A 17,066-nucleotide genomic window follows, 5' to 3' on the forward strand; every position below is an offset into this window, starting at 1 on the left:
AAACCCCCCAAAAGTGTAGAGAAAGGCAGTTCAACAGTTCCAGAAAGCCTGATGAAAATGTACCATGTTAAGACATTGTGCTAGAAACAGGAGCAGAGAAGACACAGTCTCTTTCATCATGGAAATCACACTTAGTGGGAGAGCAGCTACATGGGACAGAACCATTTGACAGTAGATAAAAGTGAAACATTAGCATAGTTACAGGATGATTTTCAACAATGTTTGCCAGACTTAGAACAGGAGGAGAGGATGTTGAGTTGAGGGCTGTGAAGATTCAAGTCAGCTCCTGACCTCATGTCAGTATTAGGAAGTGCAGCATTGATCTTGGTGAACACGATGAGCAGTCCAGGAAAGGAGTACAAAGAATAAGGGCAAGCACTGGTCCTATGTGGAGGGTGTGAAAATGGTGTCAGGTGAAGACGTGTCACCTCCAACAGGACCATCAAGTTAGACATCTTTTAAGGGATAAGAGGTCCAGAGGTTAAGCCCTGATGGTGGGTCACTGAGACACTGTGGAGGGAAATGGATAAGCCAGGAGTGTTGTGAAGATGTAATAAGGGCTGCACATGTCATAATGGGATCTAAACAAATAGGAGGTATACAGGGCTTGTGGGGAGTTGGCTCCCCAGAAATCTGAGAGAAACTAAGACATATAAAGTCCTGCTCACCCATGAAAGTTTCTAAATACAGGAGCTCTGATTCTAAAATCATCTCCATTTATACTGGTTTATCTTTTTAAGACACTTTGTTGTTTCAGAGCTACCTTGCCATGAAGATTCATTACCTTTCTGTTGCTCTTTTCTTCCTTGGCCTGCTGTCTACCTCAGGTAAGGCTTTCGTAAGAGTAAGGGAAGCATTTGAGTGAATGAGAAGCCAGCGTGAAATGGCGTAAACAACCATCTATTGCCAGTGTTAATTAGTAGCTGCTCAATGAACAGTTGTTGGATGAATTTTTTTAATGGATGAATTAGTTTCTCCTTCTGGTCTAAAAAATATAATCGAATTTGAAGAATTCCATGATTCCCTTTCTATTTCATGCCAAATTTCTCATCTCAATGCTGGGATAGACTTAGGTTATTTCCAAGAAAGGGAATTTAGAGATCATCTCCTCTGCCCTCTAATTTTATAAATAATGATTTTGAGAGCTTGAGTACATGTCCTCTAACTCCCAGTATACCATGAAAATGGAATATCTACTCTCATCTTTCTCTGCCTAATCAAAGTAAGGTGCAAATAGTGAGTTTGTTGTGAGCCTTAAATGTGCTAATTCATGTCAAGGGATTTTAGGAAGTACTCGGCGAATAGAAAGTGCTTAAGAAATGTTAACTAATATTATTATCAATATTACTATTTTCACTTTTTTTTTTTTTAGTTTATCTTCTTCAGCAATTTCTTCTTTCAGTTCAGAATATCCTCAAGCAGGATGAGCCTGGAGAAAAACTGTGAAATTATTGGAGTTTACCTTTAAAACCGTAAAATGATAAGGGCCTGATAGGGTTAAGAATCAAAAGAAAGGAATGGTGGGCCAGGCACGGTGGCTCACGCCTTTAATTCCAACACTTTGGGAGGCCAAGGTGGGCAGATCACAAGCTCAGGAGTTCGAGACCAGCCTGAACAACATGGTGAAACCCCGTCACTACTGAAAATACAAAAATTAGCCAGTTGTGGTGGCGCATGCCTGTAATTCCAGCTACTCAGAAGGCTGAGGCAGGAGAATCACTTGAACCTGGGAGGCAGAGGTTGCAGTGACCTGAGATTGTGCCACTGCACTCTAGCCTGGGCGACAGAGTGAGACTTCGTCTCAAAAAAAAAAAAAAAAAAAAAGAAAGGAATGGTGGAGAGAGATAATGTAAGGAAGATGAAAAACACTGATGGCATAAAGGAGAGAAGAGGGAGGAGGAGTCAATGATGGAATGATGGCACAGAAGGAGTTTGTGAGGGATTTAGAAAGTTGTGGTGCTGTTAATAGAAATGTGAATGCAGGGAAGGGGAGCTGATTGAGATGAAGCCAGTGAAAATGATTTTAGAAATTGTTACCTTGAAGTGACAGGAAGACTTCTAACTGGAAATAATGCAGTAGAGGCATGAGACTAGGAAGAAGCTTGTGGCTGACGATAAACATTGTGGGATCCTTCCAAAAAAAGGACGGCAGTGAAGTTATGTGAATAAATTACTACCTCAAGGGCAATTCTCCCTGTCTCCTTTCTCTTTCTCTTGGGCCTGTTCTGGACATGGTGGTGATAAGTGTCTGTATTAGTGGAGGACAAGGGCAACACAGAAAACATCCACTCTCTTTTCTTCCTTTTTTCTCCTTCTCTCTCTTCTCACCCTCCTTACTCTTCTCCCCTCTACCTTTTGATTTTTTCTTGTTCCTGAACATATAAGGAAGCTTACAAATTACATACAATGCATGGGTTTTTTAAAAGCGAAATAATTAGTAAGAAGATTCAGGCAGAGGAAAATCAGCTTAGAAAAAAGTAATTTGCAAAAGTCATGATGTTGTTTTCCAAAATGGCCCTGGGTGAGGTAACTGAAAGTGGAGGGTAGTAGAAGTCCTTGATGTGGATTTCAGATAGGAATGGAGTGGTATATGTTACCTCCTGAGAAACTGTGCCTAAGATTTATACCCCAGTGGCCCTCACCTGCCTGCAATGGCAGAACATCCAGCATGCATGATGTTCAGTACTGATCTTCTAGAAAGCCCAGCATTGGGGTCTCTCGGGATTGTCCAGTAATGCTAGGCTTATACAATCCAAAGGGAGGTCAACTGTTTTTCTGCACCAAGTGAGGTACAACTGCAGGCCCTGTCAGTCCCTTCTGAAATATATTTTTTAATCTGATTAAAAACTATTTTGCTACCATGGGCCATTCTCATCAATATTTTCCCACAAAGCTTTATATTTGAAGTCTATTGCAAGTAAGTATATCCTTGTTTTTGTTCATCTATCTGTTTGTTTTTAGGAACTGAAGATGCTTATGAAGTCATTAGTATCATGGACTGTAAAAATCAAACATTGTGTAATTCTCAGAATACAACTAGACACTGCTCTCATGGGAAGGAGATTGAACTATGTGTCTTGCGTCTTGGAAAAAATGCAAAGCGACTCACTAACCGTGAAGAAATAGCAAATTAGGAAGACAGGATGATCAATTTCCTTGTCTTATTAAAAAATAAAGTCTGCTTTCTTTTCTCTCTCCTTTTATTCTCTAGTGACACATTTATTTATTGACAGTTTGGACAAAAGTTTATCAAGAAACTTTTCACGCTTAGGATTAATTACAACAAGAACCAACATTTCTTTAGTTCCAACAGATGAGAGAATACATACTTGAGAAACCAAAAGAATAGCTGTCCTGTTTGGGTTGTAGGGGAAAGTTTTGGGAATTGTGAAGTAGAGGAGGGAAGGATCTGGGGTGACAATTATAGTGTGAGATACACTGATAAGGGCAGATGTGAAAAGAGGTTATCAGGTTTTACTGTAGATTACAAATGGAATTTTCCCTCAGTGTTTTGCAGGAGATTTTTGGTAAAGAATTAGCTTTTAAATTTTTATTTTTTGTTAAAATCTTTGATTGTAACATTTTAGCGCTTGCATTACTAAAGTGAATACTTTCTCCAGCTCTACCCAGACCAGACCTGAAAAGGTAGGAAAGTGATTCTTGGAGCCTGGGACTCCTTTCCGTTGTTCTTGTCTTCTATGATGCCTATGATACCTACAGCCCAGTACCTTTCCTCCACAGTTCCCTGATTCCACTATGCTAGCTTCCCTCTGAAACTGCTGTGTTAAATTTTTAGGAAAAATACGGGATGATGGAACAATTCTAATTTGGATAGAAAAGACTGCCTAGCCATGCAGTAGTATCTGTATTTTATTATTTTTTCTTTTCTTTTTCTTTCTTTCTTTTTTTTTCTTTTTTTTTTTTTTTGAGATGGAGTTTCACTCTTGTCGCCCATCTTGGCCACACCATCTTGGGTCTCACCATCTTGGCCAGGCTGGTCTGGAACTCCTGACCTCAGGTGATTCACCTGTCTTGGCTTCCCAAAGTGCTGGGATTACAGGCGTGAGCCACCGCGCCCGGTCTGCATTTTAAATAGGAAGCTTATTGCTAGTAGGTGAATTTCAGACTACATAACTAAAGAATTTAAGGCAAATATAGGAGGATCAGTCAGGATTCTGGCTGGAAACTGATGAGATATTGGAAGAAGTTCACAATATAAGGGCGGGGCTCCGGCACTGAAGGAGGGGTCTGGAAGCACCCTGCAGGAGCAATGAAGGGAAGGAAGGCTTCAACTGACCCCTCGACCTGAAGGCCCACAGCCCGGAGCACCAGCAAGGAGAACACAAGAGAATGCACGGGAAAAACACAAGTCAAAAACAATGGTTTGTCTTTTATTATTATTAAAAGTATGGAGGAGGAGCAGTAAGGCTTATCAACGGAAATATTCGTACTGATAAGCATAGACGAAGAGGTTTTGTTTGCCTGTTTAAGAATTTAGGGTGGCAGCAGCAGGCCCTGCCTTTGGGGTCGAGGTGGCCAGCTAGAAGGGCGTTGTACCTTCCCTGGGTCCCGCCCCTCCCCAGGTGAGCTGGGTCCCTTTGTGATGCTGATGAAAACGCCTAGGAGGAGGATATGACAATGACTCGCTCCTACCCCCTACCCCAGTGCTCTCCACCCCAAGGTAGGCGGCTTCCCGCTCCTCGTCTTGGGACCTAACCCCAGGAAGTCAGATGTCCTTGTCCAGCAGGTCGCCTGGCTAGAGGCCGTGGACGAATTGGTCCAGGCACAGCCAGCTGCAGGGCGCGGCCTCGGCGGCGCTGCTAGTGGCCCTGGTCAGTGAGCGCACGCACTCCTGGACTAAGGTAACCCGCGCGGAGGAGACCCAGCTCCCAGGTGGCCATCCCAGTTCCCACGAAGCCCTCCCTGACCTTTAGATCTGGAAATTATAGCCGCAGTCCCCGGTCCCAAGGTCGTGTGCTTTTTAAAAGGTGCATGAAAAACGTAGACTGTACTATTGATGCTTCTCATGCTATAAACGCATCATTTCCTGTTTCTGTACTCAGTAATCCCTCCCCTCACAAATATCTAGGGCTGGTTGGTCTAGTCTTCCAATTGGTCTCCCAGTCTCAGGCTTGCTCTCAAATTCATTCTCCTTGCTTCCACTAGAGAGATGGGGAGAGGGAAGAGGGGAGGAAAGAGGGTGAAGCGGAGGGTGTGAAGAAGAGGGGAAGAGAGATGATTCTACGGCTTATCTATTTGTGTGTGTGTGGAGAGGGAGACTGAATTTTAATTCATGTGTTTATGGATATGTGAACCCAAGCAAATAATTGAAACCAGTAACAACAGCAATAACAGAAACAACCAGGCAAAACGATTATTGTAACACTTGCAGTGCTTGCTTAATTGCCTATGTGAGATAGGTGCTATTAGTATCACCTGTGTACTGATGAAGAAACTGTGGCACCTGAGAGGTTGAATAACCTTCTTGGGATCATACAGGTTGTAAAGAGTGATGCTGGGATTCAAATCCAAGCACGTAAGAAAGCAACCAGATACGAACTTGAGGTAACCTATCAAGACAAATGCTAGGGCAGGCTCATAGCAGGCAATGCCAACAAGCTTGATTGAGCGAAAATTCGGAGTTCTTTAATTTCTATAGAAGTAGATGTGTTGCCTTTTAAGTGAAGTGGTAGTGTTACCGGAAAGGGGTCCTGATCCTGACACCTTTCCACTTCTTGGATCTCACTCAAGAAGGAATTTGGGACGAATCCATAAAATGAAAGCAAGTTTATCAAGAGAGTAAAGAAATAAAATAATGGTTACTTCATAGCCATAGCAGCACTGAGGGCTGCTGGTTGGCTATTTTTATGGTTATTTCTTTATTATATCTAAATAAGGGGTGTATTATTCATGAATTTTCAGGTAAAGGGATGGGCTATTTCCAGAACTGAGGGTCTGTCTGCTTTTTAGATCAGATAGGATAACTTCGGAATGTTGCCATGGCATTTGTAAACTGTCATGGCGCTGGTGGGAGTGTCTTTTAGCTAATGCCATATAATTAGTGTATAATAAGCAGTGAGGACGACCAGAGGTCACTGTCTTGATTTTGGTGGATTTTGACTGGCTTCTTTATTGCATCCTGTTTTACCAGCAGGGTCTTTGTGACATGTAGCTTGTGATACTAGTCCTGCTGACCTCCTGTTTCATCCTGTAACTAAGAATATCTAACCTCATGGGAATGCAGCCCAGTAGGTCTCAGCTTTATTTTACTCAGCCCCTGTTAGGGATGGAGTTGCTCTGGTTCAAATGCCTCTGACAGTAGGGAGCAGGAAATAACAGGAATTGAAGATAATATACAAACAGGAACCAATTTTAAAACACAGTCCCTATTTACAAATACACTTTCAGTTTATAATATCTCCAATGGACTCAGTTAAAAATATAGATATTTTATGAGAGACTGCAATTCTTTTAAGAAAAGTATGTGCATTAGTATTAGAAAGACATCAGTTGGAATGAATCTGGATCTAGTCACATTAAGATAAGACAGCGATGCCAAAAGGCTTTGAACTTAATCATGATACATTCAGTAGTGTGATGCTTTATTCTTGAGGTTAACAAACCATTTACCTGTGAATTTATACTATTGGTTGACCAAAATATATGTTAGGCAATGCTTGCTTATTTTCCAAGCAATGTTAAGAACATTAATAAAATGGATTTGAAATTCTCAGCTTAAAAAACAAACAAACAAACAAAAAATAACAAAAAAATCACCATTATCAAGTTCCCACCTCCCTGAGCTGCATCCTGGAAGTCCCTGCCAGCTGAAAGATTTCTGAGAGGCTCTACCAGAACAAATTAGCTAAGCAGTCTGGGGCCACGCCACCACATCCCAGGAAACAGATATTGGAATCTTTGCTTTTTGAAAATCTTTGTTCTCTGAAAACAAGTAGCCATACTTTGATTTCAACTTAATTCAGCAAGTTTACTGGATATTTACTGTATTTTCTGCATGGTCGCAGTTTAAACACAAATCTGTATTTGGGAGTCTCTTGGTCTCACTTATGTAGCAATACTATTTATGCTTCCATAATATAAATTATTTCATATAGTTGCCTGAGATAATGGGATAATGTTTTACCAACCAAATTGACAAAGACCATATTTAGTGCTGGTGATGGGGAGGAAAATTGGTATAAGCTTTCTAATATCACATCAGTATGAATCAGGAAAATTTAAATGCTCTTAATTTTTTCTCACCATCTAAATAGATTTAATTAGAAAAAATAACCTTTTTTAGTCACATGGTCACATATGTAGCATCATGGCTACAATGGTAGTGCAAGTCCGGGCACAAAGAACTTCGAAAGGCTCTAGTGGTAGCCATGGGATCAGATCTTTAAATGGTACAATTTTATCAGTAAAGATGTTACCTTTACTATAAAAAACTCAATTCTTTTCAATAACTAGGCAGAAGAGATGCAGTGATATGGATAAGCCATATGAGCTATATCTATCTATATATATTACATATGTTACAAACCTCATAATTCCACTGCTAGTATTATACAAGAAGTAATTAGAAACATGGAAGAGATTAAGGTATATTTATTGTATTTTTTCCCTTTTAGTTGAAATTCTCTTGTATATGACCATATATGTTGGAGTTCCTCACTCTTCTCATTTCTCTTCTTTTTCTAAAAGCCCCTTCATCTTGCCCGTAACTTCAGTTATTTTCTGTCTATAGAGATTTGCAAATTTACCTCTCCTCTCACAGCACAGCCAAGAAGCTAAATTGACACTTCTACTTGAATATCTCAAAGACATTTCAAATTCAGTAGCCCAAAATTGAACTTAGGTTTTTCTATCTGGTCTACTTCCAAGTTCCTATGAGGAAACAATGTCATTCCTATACTAAAGATACTCAGTGACCTCCCATAGCTCTTAAAATAAGGCTTTGCCATGGTAATTATAAGGGTGAGTATCAAATTCTAGAAATTAATATGACCAAGCCAGGTAATTTGTTAAGTGTCTTCCTTTAGGTTGTTGAATATCATACTAAACTGCTAGACATTCTGAAGCAAGTAGAGATACACCAGATATCTGACCCCAACATTCTTTTAGCTCAATTGGTAATTTTTAACTTTCTTTCCAAAGAAACTTATTATGGGTAGTAAAAAGGTGATCCTTAAAACAGACTTGAGTTGGAATGAAAAGTGCAAAATGTATAATGATTTTCATTATTGAGTTTTATCAACCGTTATTATCCTAAGAAATATTTTCTCGTGGATATAAGGTAGAGTTCTTTTGTCTGTAACTCAGGAAAACCACTGGTACAGGATCAGAAATAGATGGGTTATTTAATTAGCATTCTTTAAATCTTTTGTGCAGCATTATTCTCTTGGATTCACCTTTGCAAAGAATTGAACAAAATAGAAGCCAAAGAAGTAGACAGAAAATAAATCAATCCACTCTGCTCAAAGAGCACACAGTCTAATGAAGATGATGAACATGAAGTCAACTTTGTAGTGTTGAGAACACTGGTTCTCCAGAGCAGCACTTCTCATCAGAGGCTGCATGTTAGACTTACCTGGGGAGCATACATAAGTTCAGATGCCCAGGCTGTACTTCAGAATCTCTGGAGGTATGATCCACAATGTGCGTTGTTGTTTTTTTTTTTTTTTGAGATGGAGTTTCACTCTGTCATCCAGGCTGGAGTGCAGTGGTGTGATCTCAGCTTACTGCAACCTCCACCTCCCAGGTTCCAGCGATTCTCCAGCCTCAGCCTCCTGAGTAGCTGGGATTACAGGCGCATGCCACCACGCCCAGTTAATTTTTGTATTTTTTAGTAGGGATGGGGTTTCACCATGTTGGCCAGGCTGGTCTCAAACTCCTGACCTCAGGTGATCCACCCACCTTGGCCTCCCAGAGTGCTGGGATTACAGGGGTGAACCACCATGCCCGGCCCACAATGTGCATTTTTAAAAGCTCCCTAGGTGATTTCAATGAGCAGTAAAGTTGGAGAGTTAAGTATGAATGCATCATTTTGTTAATGAATTTCTTTCTTTTAAACCTTGATAGCCTTAGAGCTGAGCCTGAGTTTAAAACAAATGCAGATTTTATTGTAATTTAAAAAATATCTTAACTTTTATTTTATATTCAGGGGTACATATACAGGTTTGTTGTATAGGTGAACTCGTGACCTGGGGATCTAGTGTACTGATTATTTTGTCACCCAGATACTAAGCCTAGTACCCAACAGTTATTTTTCCTGAATCTGTATTAGTCCATTTTTATGCTGCTATGAAGACATACCCGAGACTGGGTAACTTATAAAGAAAAGAGGTTTAATTGACTCACAGTTCTGCATGGCTAGGGAGGCTTCAGGAAACATAATCATGGTGGAAGGTGAAACAGGCACATCTTACATGGTGGCAGGCAAGAGAAGTTAGAACCAAGGGAAAGGGGAAGCCCCTTATAATACCATCAGATCTCACGAGAACTCACTCACTATCACAAGAATGGTATGGGGGAAACTGCCCTCATGATTCAATTATCTCTACCTGGTCCTGCCCTTGACATATGGGGATTATTACAATTTAAGGTGAGATTTGGGTGGTGACACAGAGCAAAACCATATCAGAACCTCTCCCTCCTCCCATCCTCCACTCTCAAGTAGGTCCCAGTGTCTGTTGCTCCTTTCTATCTATCCATGTGTTCTCATTATTTAGCTCTGACTTATAAGTGAAAATATGTGGTATTTGGTTTTCTGTTTCTGTGTTAGTTTGCCAAGGATAATGGCCTCCAGCTTCATCCATGCTCCTGCAAATGACCTAATCTCATTTTTTTTTTACGGCTGCATAGTATTCCATGGTATATATGCACCACATTTTCTTTATTCGGTCTACTGCTGATGGACATTTAGGTTGATTCCATGTCTTTGCTATTGTGAATAGTGCTGCAAAGAACATACACATCCATGTGTCTTTATGGTAGAATGATTTATATTCCTTTGAGCATATACCAAATAAAGGGATTGCTGGGTCAAATGGTAGTTCTGTTTTTAGTTCTTTGAGGAATCACCACACTGCTTTCCACAATGGTTGAACAAATGCAGATTTTAATGTGGGGATCACAGAAGCAAATTTGAAGTTCTTTTAATACTGTTTCACTGACTGAGAAGGGCAAGAATGAGGAACCAAGATGGTGTGACTTTTAGACAATACAGCAATATATAAAAATTTCCTAGTTGACTATGATACTTCATAGCCTAATTTCTTTCTTTCTTTTTTTTTTTTTTTTTGACAGAGTCTTGCCCTGTCGCCCAGGCTGAAGTGTAGTGGCATGATCTCAGCTCACTGCAAGTTCCGCCTCCTGAGGTCACGCTATTCTCCTGCCTCAGCCTCCTGAGTAGCTGGGACTACAGGCGCCCATCACTATGCCCGGCTAATGTTTTGTATTTTTAGTAGAGACGGGGTTTCACTGTGTTAGCCAGGATGGTCTCAATCTCCTGACTTTGTGATCCACCTGCCTCGGCCTCTCAAAGTGCTGGGATTACAGGCATGAGCCACCGTGCTCGGCTCATAGCCTAATTTCTTGGACTAGGGGCAGGAAACATCTGAGAAAACGAATTTCTTTTGTGGCAGTCTCCAGAAACATGCTTGTCAGCATGCCTGGAAACCTGAGTGTGAAAAGGAGTCCTGCCATAGCCTGTTGGCTTTCTTGTGGAGGCACTAGAGCATTGACTGCAGAAGCACTCACTTTTATTTTTTATTTTTTTGGTTCAAGTAATTTTTATGTATTTACATACTAGGATGCTATAGTTCCTTGATTAACTTATTTTTTTTCCTCTTAAATATATGACAGATATGGGAGCAAAGCTACAAGTGCTTAAATGTATACTTTGAGAGCTGGTCCTTAGTGTCTTCTGCAATGATACCCTTTGTTACCAACCAGCACTTCCCTTAGTATCTTAGTGATTCACATCCTCCTCAGAAAGCCACCCCATCCATTCTGAGCTCCACAGCAGAGTGGGGTTTTCATGGTTCTGATATATGACTGATATTCAAAAGCTCACGGGAACCAACTATGCCTTAAAGCAGAAATTAGCCCTGAGGCATTCTCAAGTTAAGACCCTTCTGCTCCTACTACTATCAAATTGGGTTTAAGTAATTTTAACAAATGATCTTCTAAACCATTAATTACTAATACTTATTAATTGGAGGTTTTGAATTTCCTTACCTTTATAAAATATCATCAATTTTATTGATTTCACTTTTTTAGGAAAGAATAACAAACCCATCTACATTTATGAAGCAGCACATATTTAGAGGATTTTTTAACTGTGCTGAAGCTATAGTTTTAATTAGTGAAATGTAATTTACTTTGCAAATAATTTGTTCTTATAAATACTGTTCCAAGTATGTTGGTGGCATCGATACCTGATGAAGATATAAGGCAGAAAAAAATGGCGTTATGCTTTAATGGAAGAGATTGTTAGCCAAAATTATTTTAAAATAGTATTACCAAACCCATCTTGGGCCTGACCACCATTTGAATAAATATTCACACTTGAAGAAACCCTGCTTGTTAAATTGTAGGTCAGATTTAAAGTCTTGCAACCTGGTTTTCTGTTCCTGACAGCGATAAATAATATTTTCCAGAGGTCGTGGTTTCATTTCATGATACCCCCCAGACTAAGCTGTTACTCAGACATTCTTACTTTTCTTAGGCTTTGGTTATAAATTTATCATAAATTTCTCTAAGCATTTTAAAAATCAGTTTTAGCATGGACTATAAGTTATAGTGTGGGAAATTAAAATGTAGAAATAGGCTGGGCGTGGTGGCTCACACCTGTAATCCCAGCACTTTGGAAGGCTGAGGCGGGCAGATCACGAGGTCAGGAGATTGAGACCATCCTGGCTAACACGGTGAAACCCGGTCTCAACTAAATATACAAAAAAAAAATAAAATAAAAAATAACTGGGCGTGGTGGCAGGTACCTGTAGTCCCAGCTACTTAGGAGGCTGAGGCGGGAGAGTGGCGTGAACCTGGGAGGCGGAGCTTGCAGTAGCCGAGATTGCACCACTGCACTCCAGCCTGGGCAACAGATCGAGACTCTGTCTCAAAAAAAAAAAAAAGTAGAACTAATAGGTTTTTTATGTGTCAGCATTTTTCCTGGGATTTATATGACCTCTAAACACACATTCCGTGATATAATGAATTACTTTTTAACATTTTATTTTTATCTGAGTAATATATAAACATAGTGTTTTAAGGAAAAAGAGTAGCCCTCAGATATACCCCATCCCAACCCTGATTCCTGCTTCTAGTCTGTTTTCTCTTAGTACTTACCCCTGTATTTCTCAATAACTTATGTTTATTGCTACTTCCTGGCCTTTTTGTTATAAGTATTACATATTAGCTTTCTATCCTGGAAGATGATGATTTAGCATTCTTATATCATCTCTCTCAGACACAGAATGTCACACACATACGCACACGCACACACACTCCCAACTGCATAGATGCTTCCCCTCCTCCATTCTTTTTATCCTATTTCACAACTTTTGGTTAAGTCCATATTAAGTGTTTGTATCATCATGACACAATTATTATGAATCACACATAGTGTATCATTGTTATATTTCCTTATTGCTTTTCCTGAAGTTAACCATACCTTGGTGGTTTTTTGTTTGTTTTTTGTTTTGCTTACTTGGTTAGCTATTATTTACTCAACATTTAGCTTATGACAAACGCTGCTAAACACTTCACAATATATTAACAGTTTGCACTTATGAGGTAAATATCATTATCACCCTCATGTTTACAAATGTAATTGAGACAGAGAGGTTGAATAAGTTGCCAGATCACAAAGCTAGTAGATGACTATCTTATGATTTGAACCTAAGCAATTTGACTCCTCCTTAACCACAGCAAAATACAAAGAAATGTTCAAAGTTTTTAAGGCTAGTTTCTTGAGAGAAGATCAGTGTTATGAATGAAGATGAAAGAACTAGAGGTAGGACTTAGCCTGGATTTTTCTTGGCAAGTGGAGAAGGAAAGGAAATGATGAATTTGTTTTGGACATGTTAGAATGATGTGATGTCAGGATATGTAAATATTTACATAATAGTTGGGCATATGTTAGGAAAGAAACTTGCACTGTGGGTATGAGTTGGAGAATCTTTGACATAGAAAAGGTTGGCTGTTAGATGAGAAAGTGTGGTTTCTCCAAGCAAGTGAATGCACAGAAAGAAAAGCAGAAAAGATGGGGCTGAACTTTATGGTAAATATGAAGTTAAGGTGGGGGAAAAAGAAGAGAAGCTCAGGTCAGAGAGACAATCATAAAGGTAGGAGGAGAATGAGAGAAGGGCTGAAATCCCAGCTAGAAAAGACTTTCCCCAAAAATTAACATAATACAAAGAGGGTTGTGTCCTTCAGAGAAATGGAGGACGGTGATGAGCCAGAAGAAATCAATCTGGAGAAAAGGTGGTTATTGACAACCTCCACCACAAACTATTACAAATATTAAATGTAAATAACAGGAGATAGTACTACACTCTATTTTATCTTGTTTATAATTTTTTTCATGTCTAGTGTTTTGTTATTTATTTGTTTTTGGTAGATAGAAGGAATAAATTATAATTATTGTTTATCCAAATATTTCTGGGCCAAATCCCAGAAGTCTGGCCAGAACTTAGGTACTGGCAAAGTCAGAGAACCACAGAACGTTAAAAATGAGAAGGACCTCAAGAGTTCATCCTGGTTTATTTCATTTTATTTATGGGGAAACTGAGTTTCAGAGTGGTTGAATGACTTCTACTACTGAAGGCTCTTGAGATGGGCCTGGAGATCTGATCTGAAACCAGGCCCCTGCTCTCATGTATCTCAATGTGGCTTTGAAACAGCAGGTACATTCAACTAAAAGCCTTACGCTCCCTTCTGACTTTCATATATCTCAACTTGCGGATCCAATACTGCATCATGGAGGGATATCCTGGACCAGTAAAGAAGTTTTTAAAAATCCTTAATTGTTGAATCAGAAAACGGAGCTGTGTCCAATTTGTTTGGTCCCACACTTTAGGTGCCTTGATGCCTCTTTTAAATGTAATGGGTAATAGTTAGGATCAGTAGTGTCAGAACAAAATACATACTTTTTTCTTTAAAGACTTTAAAATTGTGACATATAACTTGTAACATTGGAAAATATTGAAAATAGTGGTGGTTGGGATTTTATGAATTCCTGTGTAATTTCTGTGCAGTTTAGCATATTACCATAGCATAGGCTGCTGGAGTCACATCTGTGATTTTCTACCTATGCTGCCTTTTTGGCTGCTGATGTATCTTTTTATTCATTGGGCAGAAGATTTGCTCTAATATGTTTAGGAAAGTAAGCTGACCAACCAAAAATTTCACCGTATCCAGGAACCCATAGGAAGTGTCATCATTTCTAGAGGGAACTGTGAGCTGTATTCTTTTATAATATAAAAACATGTGCCTGCCATTTCAAACTACTAAACATCTAGACTAGTGAGAGTTTGGACTGTCCTATACAAGGACCCATATATAGAGTGTGATCATATAATCATGTGCTCACAGATTGCAGAGTCTGTGTCTTTGGACTGGTCTATTCTTAATGGCAGTGGGGAAATAAGGCAACTTACTCAACTTCATCAGCGACCTTACTAAAGTGGTAGAAAAAACTTCTATTTTACAGTTTAAACTTAGCCAAAAGCTTGTTACTTAGAAGCCAAAAAACAAAACAAAAAAAAAGCTTAAGTACTTTGACACTGTTTTTATTTTTCAGCTCTATGCAACTCATTTTCATCTAGCATTACCTCTCCAAAACCTGAATCTCCACAAGAAAGCCATACAGCAATTAACCAGTGTTGCAAGGACTGCTTCTGTAATAGAGGTAAACCTGGGAGCTATTGCTTAGAATTTTCAAAAATGTGCAAGTGGTAGGATGATTCCAGGGCAGTGCGTGACTATGTATATCATGTAAATACACTACCCTAGAAAACACAATGCATTGCTTGGTTTATATCAGGCAGTACCACAACCCATTTTTTTCTGAATATTTTTTGCTGCTTTCTGCTTTTCTTTTTTAACCCTTTTCTGATAGTAGAGATCATATGTACTCATTGTTGAAAATAGGGAAAGTAAAAGAAGTAACAAATCCCATTACCCACAGCGCCTTCTGCATTTCGTAAAGCTATGACAGCACTCTCAAATATGTAAGTGAAAGAGACTCTTGATAAAAATTGAATTTTACTTTTTCTTTGCCATTAAATTTTGTGTCTAACAGAATCAGCTTAGGGAGAAATTAGCCCTTCTGACTGTTCTTCAATGTCATTTTACTTACATAGTTGTTATTATTACTAATAATAAGTTTTCTGTCTGAGCACTTAGCATGTGTCAGGCAGAATGCTAAGAACTGCACATAAATGCTCTCACTTAGTGAAAAACCTAGGAGCCTGGCACTATCCCCAGTAACTGATTACCAATCATTTAGTGGGCTCAGAGTACTTATATAATGTGCCCAAGGACATGTGGGAGATAGGATTCAACCCCAGCACTCTGAAATCATCATACTACCTTAGTTGTGAAAGGAATGGAGGGAAGGAGCTAATTTATTGAGATTCTCCATTAGGTAAGTAATTGTGCTGGACACTTCACACGCTGATAGTGTTCAATTCTCACAGCCTCACAAGGTAAATAATATTATTGCCACTTACAAATGTGGAAGGAAACTGAGGCTTAGTGGGACTAAATATTTTATTAAAAGTCACACAGCTGATAAGTGAGGAAGCTAGAAAAATGACTTTGCTTTCTTCCTTTCCAAAGCTGTCATTTCTACTTGACCACATGAGAAATTTTTTTTTTTACATCTCTTTCCCCCACCTGACTTCATAAGATCAAAATGTGTTGCCCATTTTGGTAAATTTTTACAAGACAATGCACAAATTGGATTTGAAGGCTTTATCAATGAATGAATGAATCTATAGATTCATGCTAATCTGGACTAATGTCCAGCTTAGGGGATTTCACCAGAGACTCAGCATGACGCCTCAAGATGATACTGAATGCACAATCTGATGTCTCAATATTTTAATGTTTAATCTCAATTTAAAATAAACAAGAGTAGATTTGACAGTCTAGCTTAAAAGAGATAGCATTTTTAAAAATGTATGGAGGAATTCAAGCATATTGCTAAAGTTTTCCCAATCAAAGGGTTCTCTCATTTACCAATTAAATAACAAATGAAAAAATAAACAGGTCTGTCATCACTTGGAATATGTGTTTGCCCATAAAAATAACTTTTTAAAGAAATTATAAATAGCTTAGAAAAATGATATAAGAAACGTAGGTTAGTAGCAGTTACTATAGGTTATTTATTCAACAAATATAAGGGAAAGTAATTGTGGTGTGTAGGGGGAGTTGATTCCAATAATGAGGACAGAGGAGCTCTCCTTGTAAAATGGAAGCTGTAATTCCTGCCTTATAGTGACAATGCAAGAATGTGGGATGCAGTATGCAGAGCTCCCTGTGCCGAGCATAGGCAAAGCTATTATTATATTTTGTAGACGAGAAAACAGATGTGGTTTAATGGGGTTAAGTTCACTCAGTTGCTGCCAACTGGCAAAGCTTGGATTTGAACTCAGGTTTTCTGATTCTAGGATCTGTGATCTTCTCATTTTGCCTGGTAGTTGTGTTGTTTCCTCCGGGTACTGATCACACTTGTACAAATGGACAGATGTTGAAAATACATCCACTGGTGGGTAAAGCTGAAATAAATGCTAATTTTTCATTTTTATAAAATTTTCTTTTTGATGTATTTGTGTTTTGAGGGTATATTTGCTGTTCATATAATTTTGTGTCTATGGAATGTGTTTTAAAAATTATAATCTCTAAGGATATGAATTAATGTACATTAATGTGTAACTAATGTTACAGCTCCTTTTATAGCCACTTGGGTTTTCATGTTGTTTTTAAGAACTGAGTGCAATTATAGGAAACACATTTGGAATGATGGCATAAGTCAGCCCTGAAGGAATAGC

The 17,066-nt window shown here is 38.9% G+C and overlaps 2 long non-coding RNA genes across 4 annotated transcripts in view; both read left to right on the top strand.

The window, feature by feature from the left end:
- The first annotated feature begins 582 nt into the window (after positions 1 to 582).
- On the top strand, positions 583 to 3,198 carry LOC100939662 (uncharacterized). The gene is made up of 2 exons (XR_152368.2): positions 583 to 827; positions 2,962 to 3,198. It is a non-coding gene; the product is annotated as an uncharacterized LOC100939662 (long non-coding RNA).
- A 1,465-nt stretch (positions 3,199 to 4,663) lies between these two features.
- Positions 4,664 to 17,066, top strand: part of LOC129060453 (uncharacterized) — a 160,300-nt gene continuing 147,897 nt past the window's right edge. For 2 of the 3 annotated variants that reach the window (XR_010140909.1, XR_010140910.1), the window contains exons 1-4: positions 4,676 to 4,862; positions 8,395 to 8,647; positions 14,813 to 14,920; positions 16,686 to 16,783. This is a non-coding gene — a long non-coding RNA (uncharacterized LOC129060453). Of the gene's footprint in view, positions 4,863 to 8,394; positions 8,648 to 14,812; positions 14,921 to 16,685; positions 16,784 to 17,066 lie in introns of all 3 variants that reach the window. The other variant, XR_008527190.1, reaches the window with a different exon arrangement.

This window comes from Pongo abelii, chromosome 6 (assembly GCF_028885655.2).
Source record: "Pongo abelii isolate AG06213 chromosome 6, NHGRI_mPonAbe1-v2.0_pri, whole genome shotgun sequence".
NCBI lineage: Eukaryota > Metazoa > Chordata > Mammalia > Primates > Hominidae > Pongo > Pongo abelii.